General features: G+C 39.7%; 1 long non-coding RNA gene across 1 annotated transcript; it reads left to right on the top strand.

Moving 5' to 3' along the window:
• The first annotated feature begins 10,956 nt into the window (after window positions 1-10,956).
• LOC113017786 (uncharacterized) lies at window positions 10,957-11,483 on the top strand. The gene is made up of 3 exons (XR_003271569.1): window positions 10,957-11,010; window positions 11,096-11,184; window positions 11,268-11,483. It is a non-coding gene; the product is annotated as an uncharacterized LOC113017786 (long non-coding RNA).
• The last annotated feature ends 776 nt before the right edge of the window (window positions 11,484-12,259 follow it).

Raw genomic sequence — 12,259 nt, 5'->3', positions numbered from 1 at the left:
TTGAGGTCACCGCCAAGAATGAGTGCGCAATCGAGGTGTTCAGAGAGTGCACTAAAAAATCCATGGAAGAATGAGGGTTCATCAACACTTGGACCATATATACTTACAATACATAGTTTTTTGTTCAATATTGATAGTTTAAGAATTAGAAATCTACCCTCTGGATCTATAACTGTATCGAGTACTGTAAAATTAACATTTTTATGTATTAAAATTGCTACTCCCTGTTGTCTAGAATTATAACAGGCTGCAAACACGTTAGGAAACTCAGGTGTTTTAAGTTCGTTTAAACCTGTGACAGGTTTGTGAGTTTCTTGTAATAAAACAACATCTGCCTGTAGTTTTTTAAGCTGGTTAAATATCTTTAACCTCTTTCCTCTGGTGCCAGCTCCATTTATATTCCATGTGACAAGCCTCAGAATGCCCATAATTGTGTGTGTATGTCTAATGATGTATGCTGGGTGTTTCGTTTAGACAGGTGGAGAGAGTGTGGAAACATCCCTTGTTTGTAAATAGAAAGAGAAAAAAAAGTGTGGTGAGAGGCTCCATAAGTCTGACTATGTGTGTGAATATTCACTAATATGAACAAGCGTGGCTTGCTTATGTGTCCTGCAAGTCTGTGCGTGCTGTGAGGCTGTTGTGAATGTGCTGCCGTTGAGCGGATGTGTTTGCGTGATCGTGGTGTGAAAATATGGAGAAATAGAGGGTGTTTGTTTGTAGGTGAGTGGGGAAGTAGGTGATCACAGCAGTGAAAGACAAGAGAAAGAAAGAAACCACATGAACTGTGAGCAACAACAAAAAAAAGAAACGAAACGGAAACATTCCAATTAAAGTAATGACGGAGGGTGACGGTGTTATATCTGCTATGACATCATATTGATATTACTAGGTTAAACCCATGTTAAAGGAAAAAGTGTGAATGAATAAGAAAAGAGTGTAGCGGTTTCTTATCTGGAGTGCAGTCAGTATAACCACGGTGTGGTGCCGGGGTCGCGGTACAGCTGTCCGTCCACGTAGAGCCGGTCCACAGCGATGACAGCACGGGAGCCTTTCTGGGTGTTGAACTGGGAAGAGGACCTTGCGTCGTTCCAGGATCTCTTTGGGGAACTGGTCGTTCACGCTGAAGTCCGTTCCTTTCAGCTCTCTGCCGCGACTCTTCACCTGTTCCTTCTGCTTGAATTACCCGAATTTGGCCACGATAGGCCGTGGTCTCCCAGTCCGCGACCGAACGCCCCCCAAGCGATGTACTCTATCGAAGTCGATGTTCTTTACGGTGTCCTCCAGCAGCTTCAGGTGGATTTTGATGAAGCTTTTCACCGTTGCCTCCGCGTCCTCTCCGGTAGATTCTGGAATACCAGAGAACACAAGATTATCTCTCATGCTACGGGCTTGTAGATCGATAACGGACTCTTTTATTTTTTTATTTTCAGTGTTTAGCTGGGTCACGTTATCGGTGAGAGATTTAACCGACTCCCGTAGCGTGGCATTTTCAGCGGCAACCTCATCCAACCTCTGGCAAACAATGTCTATAAAGTTTATTTCATGAGTGATATAAGTCCAACGCGTATGACAGTCTAGACAGGTTGAAATTGGAAGTATGATGATCAGCACTAAGATTCCAAAACTGAAATCTCGGAAGTGAGATTTAGGGGACTGAAAACCAAGAGGGGAGAGTGTAGGCCGCAGCAGCCTCCTACCAGACCGCAGGAAGTTGTAGCTGGGATTCTGGCTCGTTGGGCCTAGCTCGCCATCCAAAGTAGTGGTGTCGCTGTGGTCTCTCCAGGGCACCACTAGCCTGCACTATAATCACAAGACCACTATTAGCAAAATTCATCTAAACTTCCCAAGCTAGCTTTAGTTCCAGTGTACACATAAAATCCATGAGAAAATACAACAAATACATATCCAACCATTGTAATGAATTAAAATAAATGACAATCTCAAATAACAAAACTACAGCCACGTAAAGTGAGAGTAGTAGTAATGCAGTAAGCCTCAGCCTTAGCTATCCCATCTAGTGATGTGACGTTCTGTATCGAGGCTTCGAAGCTTGTGTCGAGTAATTGAGGGAGCGTTTCCGCGATGCGCGTATCGAGGCTTGCTTCATTTATGGGAGGAGCTGAAAATGATGACGTCTGAAGCCTCGCTGGCCGGCTGTACCACGTGACTGGTTCATGAAGTGGTTCGAACTTTGCCGCGAGATATGACAGCGATATAAACCCCTCAGACTTCAATCAAAAATGTGGGTGTTTGATGGAGAGTTGCGGTTAGTGAGAGTTTGGAGACAGTTTGGAGGTTTATGAGAGTGAGGAGAGAAAGTCAGGAGAGAATGGAGCCAGCTAAGAAGAGGAGGATGTCCTCCCCTGTGTGGGAACATTTTGATCTTATTCCTCCCAACAAGGTATGTAAATTTCTACAGAAGATGTATTTTCATAATAATGATGGTGCAATAAAACCTATGTTAAGCTGTCTGTACTTTTGTACAAGGTGAAGTGTTTGCTATGTGCCAGGGAGCTGGGATATAACAACAACACCTCATCCATGCTTAGGCACTACAGAGCTTTGCATGAGAATAAGGGGAACACCGATTGTGGAGCAAGACCAGGTGAGCCATCAAATGCCATGCTAATACAGCATGCAGTAATGTTACTACATGATATAACAATATTATACAGCTGTAATAAGTTACGCGTGATATTTATACTTGTGCTTTGTCTTTATCGTCTTTCCTCAGGAGAACAATCTCAAATAGCTGAAGACCTGGTTAGCATGGTGATTGAGGACTCCCAGCCATTTAGCATTGTGGAGGACAAAGGATTCAAAATATTTGTTAAATCACTAAATCCTATGTTCTCCCCACTAAAAAGGTCATAAAAGCAGTGAAAATTTAGTTTTTACAGAATAAAATGTGAACAGGTAGGACTGTGTGTAGCTGTCCATACCTCAACGTTACAAAAGCACAACCACTGTCCACACCCCAACCACACCTCACCTCACAGTAAATGATCATTTCCATTTCAAGCATTTCCAAATGATCATTTTCCATACTGCCAGTATAAATATACACAGTATACTGCATCACTACAATATACATGTTTTACACACTCCTTTTGTTGTTGACATTTACAGGCTGTGTGCAAAAGGCCACACTCTTCAAATTCATGCCAACTAATATTTTTACGTCCAGTAGGTGTCCTGCTAGAGCAAATGAAGCTTCAAGACGCTTTGCGCTGGGATGAACCAATTGGATGAAAAGCTTCAGTGCTTCATGAAGCTTCATCTGCCCATCACTAATCCCATCAGCTAATAGCACTGGCATACTGATACAGGTTACAAATACAAACAAACATTCAGACTCACTCATCATTCACTACGTGCGATGTCACATACGAGCCCCACGCATCTACCCGCGGCGGTATCAAAATACTGTTGAACGCAATCCACAATTAATTCAAAAACAAGTCAAGATAGTAAACAGCGAAAAGTGCTCTCCCCACGTACCTGTTGCTTCCATCCGCTAACGCCTCTCCCCCGCGTCGTTTCGAGGCGACAACCCGGAAGGCATATAATAGTGCCTCGCGAATAGGATTGGTCACAACAGGCACGTGCAGCCTCGCGGCGTGGCGTGCGTCATGACGCGTCACGATGCCTTCACGGACACGCTCCGGTTGGAATTTAAGGTTCCAATCTAGTTATAGACGCAGTTCTTTTTATTTTTTATGTGGGTTACACAGGCAAACACTTTTTTGGCACAACGCCGGCAATATTTCAACTATCCATGTAATTAGCTACACAATTCCTAAATGCGTGTAGATTAAAGGAAAATATTTTACCTGGATATGATTGTCTCTGATGGGCCTAGGGTACAAAACGTGCAGGCGATGACAATAAGGTTTTTCTAGCTCCTCGAGAATTAAAATTGTCCAAACAATGAAGCGACATTTCAATGTTTTTTTTTAAAGTTGTCGCGCTGTTGCGCTAATGACCAGAAAAACACGCAAGTAAGGCCCATCTGTTGGATGTTGGATACTCATTGTTTGTTCAATAAAGTTTCTATGGAGAAAAAAAGGGGGCTGTCCACAGCTGCTCACTTCCTGACTACCCATCCATCTATGGACACTACCTTGTGACGTAGATAGGTAGTGTCCCTATGAGGATCCTTTCCCTGAATTTGGACACAGCATCTGTGCATGCATGTGCGCACATGCATCTTAATGTCATGAGGGAGGTCATACCTTCTCTTACTGATTTATACTATAGGAGTCTGTATCTGTTTAATTATAAGTGCCTTTTGTTTAGGTGGACCGCTGGACTCCTGGCACCAGCAGGTCTGGGGAGTCTTCACAAGGTCATATCTTGACCACACACACACACACACACACACACACACACCTACAGGATACGCAGACAAGGTACTCTTTGTTCACATGTATACCTATGTAAGACGTAATATGTTAATGAACTTGTGCATATTTATGTAACCTCAAAGAAGAACAGTGTCACAGGAGAAGCTGGCTAAGAGCAACTGGGGTTCGAGCAGAAGGAACGGCACTAGTCACAATTCTCTCCCTCGTGCACGAGTAACACAAAGAACTTGGGTGACTTGCATCTTGCTTTTACCGTCGTAGTAGAATTGTCTTGTTCCAGCAGTGGGTCTGTGCCAGATAGAAGTCTATCAAAATATATCAAGTCCCTAAACAGAATTTTGAGCTCTTCTGAAAACTGCACGCCTCTTCATTAATCTGAGAGAAAGCACAGAAAAAAATAAAAAAACAAAAGCTACATCATTAAAGTTTCTAATGTGCAATAAGATCCAGATGTGTGTTCCACTCTTCCTCAGCCAGTCTAATCTCACCAATGGATGAGCAGTACCGGGTTTCCACCCAATATAACATCTACAATTTAAGAGCAAATAGTTCAGTCTTGGTGTCATCAGACGAGACATTCTCCTCGTCACAGTCTGAGAGTTTTCTCACTGCTTTTTTTCAAGCTTCAAACTCATATTCGATGTATGTTCCCATAAACTCATGAACTTTACAGGAATCCACTCCCTTCATGCGTCCTCATTTGACAGTAAAATATATGAAGATATCAAACAAAGTTTTCCTTAAAAGTCAGCTTCAGTTACCAAATGACAAGAGAGGCTGTCAGGTAAGTTACCAGACATTAACCTTTCTGTTAATCTGACTTAAACGTTTTAAAATACAGACACATCATGTTGTGGCTTTGCATTTTTTTAAAGACATGATAGTTTAATAAACATTGCAAATACTTATTTTAGACATGTGTACTAAACTATAAACTAAACAATCTATAATACTAGGAATAATAATTCTGATACAGTATTAATCATGATGACTAAATCCATTACAGAGAAGCCAAGAATGGAAAAAACCTGTTTATTGATCATCCTGCTGCTCTCAGGTCAGTAATTGTAATATCTTAAACATTTAAACTAGACTATAAATATACCGAGACAGACATCTGAGTCATCAGGTTACATGCTCAGGCATTTATTTCATATCACAATAACTGCATTTATTTCAAATGTAAGTTCCTTTTTTATCATATTTATATTTTGATTAAGTAAAAACTTGTTGTATTCATTTCTATGATAACATATCAAACGAAATAGTTTTTGACGTTTTGACTGCTATAGCACAGTCATTCCCAAACTTTGGGAATGATTTTTTTTTTCTCCTTCTACTTCATTTTCTCCTCATTTTTATTTTTTACTGTGATTAACAACAATGTTTAGCTAGTCTCAGTCAACCCAGACAAACTACAGTTGTGTCAGGATGGGCACCTGACATCAAGTCTTTGTCAGAGGTAATGTAGATAAGAAGGAAATTTCCATACCAAATGTGGATGTAAGAAGAGGAATAGGAATTACTAAGGTCACATAAGCCAAGGTGTGAATAGCTTCCATCTCATGTAAACTGGGCTTAGCTGGAGCTGGAGAGTTAGGAGAGGGTAAAGGATGGTTTAATATTGTTTCCACTGTACACCCAAGATTCTGTATCTGTTCATAATTATTTAATTTTGCTTCCAAAGGACTCATTCAGCTAAATCATGTTTTCCCAAAACAAAGCGCCTTGGTTAATAAAAGCTTTCTGTATCGGTTAGCATCTGCTGAGTTTATGTTCTGTCTGCATTGTTCTGTCACAGTTTACACAAAGGACGCAGTTTGCAGGATGCACTGAGGAAAGATTTTAATTGATTGTAGCTTTAAATTAGTAGGAATTTGTTTAAATTAGAGATGTCACGATACCACTTTTTTATGTCCAATACCGATATCATAAATTTGGATAGCTGCTGATAACAATAAGAATCTGATATCGTGTATTTTATAATCAATAAAACCGTTTTTTTTAATCTTGCTGTATTTTATATGAGTTTTAAAAAACAAAACACTACCACTATTCTGTTAAACCTTTATGCAAAAAATACCCATGAACCCAAAATATTTCATAGTTCAGCAATACTGATCAATCTAATAAACTTAAACCTACACCATCCTCCCTATTCTGGTATTTTAAAGAGTAACAAGCAGAAATATTAAACAACCTAACTAACCCACCCCTCCCCTCGTTATGCTTAATTGACGTAATCAACTTTAATTTAATCCACATGTAAAACAAATGTACAAAAAATAATTATTTTTCTACAATAATTAAATGGATGCAACATCTTGCTTCGTCAGAATTATAGACTGCACAGTTGGTAATGTTAAGATTCAATATTGAGGAAGGGTACAAGAGGTGATCGAAGAATAACCACACCGATCCGGCCGGGTGAAGTCAAACGATGATTTTAATGAATACACGCGTGGGAAGAGAACTCTGTACGCAGACAGGAAGTAGTCTTCGACTTAATCAAAGCATGAACAGATATTTTATAGCATCAGGGTTTGTTTACTGACGCCCCTTCATGCGTCACAGATACATTTTATACATAGATCAGATCAACATCATCATGACTTTTTACCTAGAAAATCATCTTCTATTTTCATGGCTAGCCCTTCCTGTCTACCTTTCCGTTCTTGTCTTGTTCCTCTTTCTTGCCGAGACACCAAGAAACGGTTCCTCTTTTACCAAGACAATTTTGCAGTTACAGCCAAACATAACTAACCTCTCCTCTAAATAAATCTAATTTAAAGTGTGTGTGTGTGTGTGTGTTGACCTCACATGCTCTTTGTGTCACCTCTTCACCTACTGTCTGTGTCTCGTCCTCAAATGCTCTTTCTCAATTCACCTGTTGCACTTCTGACCTTTTACCAGACCAGAAGCTCACTGAGACTATGTGTATGTCTTTTACTAAATAAATGTTTTAATCAAGAACCTCTACTAAAACCTTAATATAAAATGATAAAGCTATCTGTTACATTGTTAAAGCCTCGTCTTAGCCTGCGGCTCAAAATAACTTCCTGCTTCTTTCTACATACAACTTCCTATCAGCCTGCAACTCAGTCTTTCTGAAAGAGACACTGTTTAAACCTTGGAATGCAATATCCATGCTGCAAATTATATTATTAATGCAATGACAATTATTTAACAATAGCAGTAAAATAATTCCCCTCCTCGACAGTACCTTCACAAAGGAAAAAATACTATAGCTTACTAGTGTTATATTAGACTAAATATTTACTTTATACAATAATGGACTTCTGTACATTTGACATCAGAGGAAAACTTTTCAGATAATTATTATTATTATTATTATTATAAAAGCATGAGAATGAGAAAGAAAAGTATTTCTTTGTGCCCCCTTTTCCCTGTTAATGCCCTACCTGGCCCCTCGGGGAAAACTTTGCTAGACCCGGCCCTGCACAGCTACATAGAAAAAGAAATTAATATTAAATAAGTTCTAACAACAGCCTATAGAGCTTAAATCTGCTGCTTATGATTATCTGCTGGTTTCCTCTCTCTGGCGCAAAGTGGTAGACGGGACTCACGAATGAAAAGCCGATCATTGATCAGTTTCATGATGAAAGAAGCAACAGGAGAGGGAAGGAGAGAGAAGAGGCAGTCGCTCCATATATCAGTTGTTAAGCTTAACATGGGAATGCTTTACAAACATTTAGAGGACTTACACACTTGCTTTACGTCCCTGGGATTGTTCTCTCTGAGATGAAATGCTGGTTTTGGAAGCATGTATTGTCTCACACACCACAGCCGCTCTATCACGTGACGCATACTGCATGCTAAGGTCATGAGCAGTTTTGTGAGGTGCTTTTGTTATACATAATGGATCGGACTTTTTTTTTCTCTTCTATATCCAATCCAGTAATTTCGGTCAGGATCCCGATATTGTATACTAGAGGTCATAGTCTTTCTCTGGTATGCATTTCACAACGAGTGGAGGGAGCCGTGTGGACAAATAAAGGAGGATCCAATTGCAGGCACTAGTGAAGGTGAGAAGGTGGTTTATTGAACACGAAGCACAAGAGGAAAAAAACAACTGAGCTACCGAACACAAACCAGGACATGAACATGAAGGAAGGTAGACGACGGTACATGAAGGTGACAGCAGGGAGATTACACACAGCTGGGAGTAATTAACGAGACGAGACAAGGGAGGAAAAACGGAACACACTCACATGAGACGCAGACCTTCACAATAAAACAGGAACCAAGAAAACACTACACAAGGACGCAGACACGACACCGAGAGACAGACTGAATATAACACATGGAACCTAAATGCTAAACATGAGACACAAATCCTGAAACACGAATAAACAGAAACATGGAACTCTAATGATAATAATAATAATAATAATGATAATAATAATAATAATCATAGCACCCGAAACCACAACAATCATTCAAAAATAAACCAAACATCAGAACTCAATGCATAGCTGTTTTTCCAGTAAACAAGTAAGTCATCCCAGGTTGCATCGTTTAGGATCCAAGGTAGTGCTTACCAGTGGGCGAGAATCAATCAGGCAGATTTCGTTGCATCCTGGACATGCGCAAAATATGTATTCTGTGATAAAGGAAACCAGGAGACGTATGTTTATCGCTTTATAGAAGAAGAAAACTACTTTTTAGCCAGGAGGCTTAGCTCTCACATTGTTGCTCAAAAAAACAGCAAAACATACAGAGACAGTCTGAGGTCATGTAAGTGGAGTCAGGTGTGTCAGTGGATGTTGGGTCAGCCACACTTGTGCCGGGGAAACGCTAAAAAAATTATTAACCAACACACAGACAAAAAACAGAGAAAATGGTCCAGGATCAGAAGACAGGCTGAGATGGTGCAGAGGAGGGAGAGTGGAAATATTCAACACAGGATGATGAAGATGGTGGTGCCAGGAAGGGGAGAAAGAAGAAGAACTCAGACATGATTGATGGATGTAGTAGAGGAGGACATCCGGAGGCTTGCTGTGACAGATGAGGATGCAAAATTATTTTAAAACAAAACATTAAATCTCCGTCTCAAACGAGCCGCAGTTTCTTCTGTGTGTGTGAGAGACTCATTATTTGCAGCTGCTGCGTTGGTGTTAGGTCTCGTTCAAATATGCATGTAATACATATAGTTGCATCATTAAATGCACTTTTGATAAGATTTTGCCTGATGATAAATGGAACGATGTCTTATAAATCCCGCATCTTCATCTGACTGCTGTGTATATTGTTCTAAATTATTAGTAAACAGTTGCCCTTGTAAAATATCACAATCATGGTTCAAAGGTGGCAAAAGTAAAGACATTCCTAACTTATGTAGAAGAGCAGATACTTTTATTATCTGGTAAAAGTACTAATTCAGCTTCTTTACTGATGACAAGTGTGAAGTACAGGATCTGAAATGTACTCTGAGTAAGAGAAAAAGTAACTTTAGTCTCTTTTATGTCTTTGTATGTGATAAGCGCTACTGATGGATACACCATAGTAAGTTTGATATTTGAAGGCTCACAGTGATGGAAATTAAAAACTTCAGGACATTTACTGCCCACATGTTTTGAAAATGCAAGGAGTAAAAAGTACAGATACTAGTTTAAAAAATTGTGAAGAAAAGTAAAAAAAAAAACTCAAGTAAAGTATAGGTGCCTTAGAATTGTACAAAAATAACGTAATTGGCAAGATGGTTGCGATTTTTATTTTTTGTGAATTTGCCTTTTCAGTGGTTTGTCTAACAGCCCAGTTTCCACAATAAAAACTTTCATTTTTCTCAGGAGGACTTTCCACTCTTCCTCCCCACTCCAGAGAATACCACTTTGTGAACCAGACAATGAACTGGACTGAAGCTCAGAGTTACTGCAGAGAACACTTCACTGACTTGGTCACCATCTACAACAGCGACATCAACCAACTGCTTGTGACAATGGCACAAAATATTGATGACTGGGCTTGGATAGGGCTCTATGATGATCGTTACAGCTGGAAGTGGTCCATGGTAGGAAAACTTTTTTATGTTGGCAGTAAAAATGAATCTTTGATCTGGGCTAACGGCCAACCAGACTGTGTAAATGCAAAGGAATACTGTGTGGCTCTTCAGGGACAAACACAGATGGATGATAGACCCTGTGGAGATTCTTACCCTTTCCTCTGTTACAATGGTAGGAAAAAAGATTTGTTACCATAGTTATCCCTACAGTTTTATGAGATTCATAACATGTGTTTCAAAATTCGTCCTTTCTTGAATCTTTTACAGCCAAAAATACAAGTTACATCTTAGTGAAGGAGAGTCGCTCCTGGTCAGCGGCTCAGTCGTACTGCAGGACATACCACACAGACCTGACCAGTATAAGAAGCAAAGAGGAGAAATCCAACGTCACGCTCACTTTGAATGGATCAGGGGTTCAGTATGTGTGGATTGGCCTCTACAGGGATCCCTGGGCCTTCTGGTCTGACAACACAACCTCCACATTCACTAACTGGATGTCTTATCCTTATAAACAGCCTAGTAACTATTATCCACCTGAGGACTGTGGATCAGTTTATTTAAAGACAGGGGAATGGGCTGATGATGACTGCAGCAACAGTAACTATGTTTTCTGTTTCACAGGTGAGGTCCAGAATGCAAACACTGTAAGATCCTGTCATCATGTAAAACACTAATGTTTGTGTTGTTATATGTGGTTCATTTTTAGCAGTGACAAAGCAAACAGTGGTGAAAATGAAGCTTCAGTCAGAGGCAGACATGCACAGCACAGAGATCCAGCAGCAGGTTTCACAGCAGGTCAGCAGTTCAGTCACCAACACAAACTTGACACAAGTTCAAACTATGCTTCATGTTTTTCATCATCTGCACATTTTGTCCAGCTGTCAGGCCTCATGCTGTCAGAAGGACTGACAGACTTCAGGATTCGTTGGAGGAAAGTCCAGAGTTACCGTGACGACCAGTCAAAGAAGCAGGATGTGGACGGTGGCTGCAAAACTGAAGTCTGACTGGACTGAACCACTTCATGTGTGAAGTTAATAACATGCTGTGCTGAGCTGTCTCATCCTTTAAATCTTTCAATATTTCAGAGGGTAAAGTTCCACCAACAGCTCATTTGTTCAGCTGCAGTTGTAGTTTGGTAGAAAGTCTTTAATCAGAGGTCCACTCACTAGTTTTGTTTTGCAGTGTCTCTTTCAACACTTTAGACTCTGTCCTTCTGTATAAGTCACTGCACAGGCTTTGTCTGTGTGCAGTTTGTTAGGATCCATAGTTCTGTTTCATTCTGACAGCTGTAGTGGAAACGAGAAGGCTAAGAAAAAAAACCTGACTGAAAACTCCAGAGAAACATATATTTAGTTAAACCGGTGTTGGAAACGATGTTATACGTATGTTGCACTTATGCTTCATAGTAGAATTGTGTTTAATATGTAACTTTACCACTTTATATATATTATTGCATATTTTTAGCATGTGATATTGTACTTTATAAATGCATTATAAATGTCCACAATATCAATCGGAGCTTTGTTGTAAAGTGTGAAACATGTCACCATTTATTTATGACCAAAAAAACATTTGTAAAAGTATAACTGGGCCTTACTATAAAAAGTAGAAAGCACCTACAGTTATTTATTATTGCTAACCTTACATACAAGCCTTTTAAAGATAGCTAAAACTATATAAAGGAAACAAATCATATCCCTAAATTCACCCCTGGCATAAAACAAAGGAATGCATGCCATGAAAGAGTTCGGGTCTTAGGAGGCTAAAATATGTGAATGACAAAATTCAGCCATAATAAAATTGTTTATGGGAGAAATGACTACAGAGAAGAATATAAATTGACACAAAGTAATGGCATAACCTTTATGCT

The sequence above is a fragment of the Astatotilapia calliptera genome, unplaced genomic scaffold, assembly GCF_900246225.1.
Source record: "Astatotilapia calliptera unplaced genomic scaffold, fAstCal1.2 U_scaffold_2, whole genome shotgun sequence".
Lineage (NCBI taxonomy): Eukaryota > Metazoa > Chordata > Actinopteri > Cichliformes > Cichlidae > Astatotilapia > Astatotilapia calliptera.
Note: the sequence above shows the minus strand (reverse complement) of the source record. Positions and strands in the feature narration are given on the sequence as shown.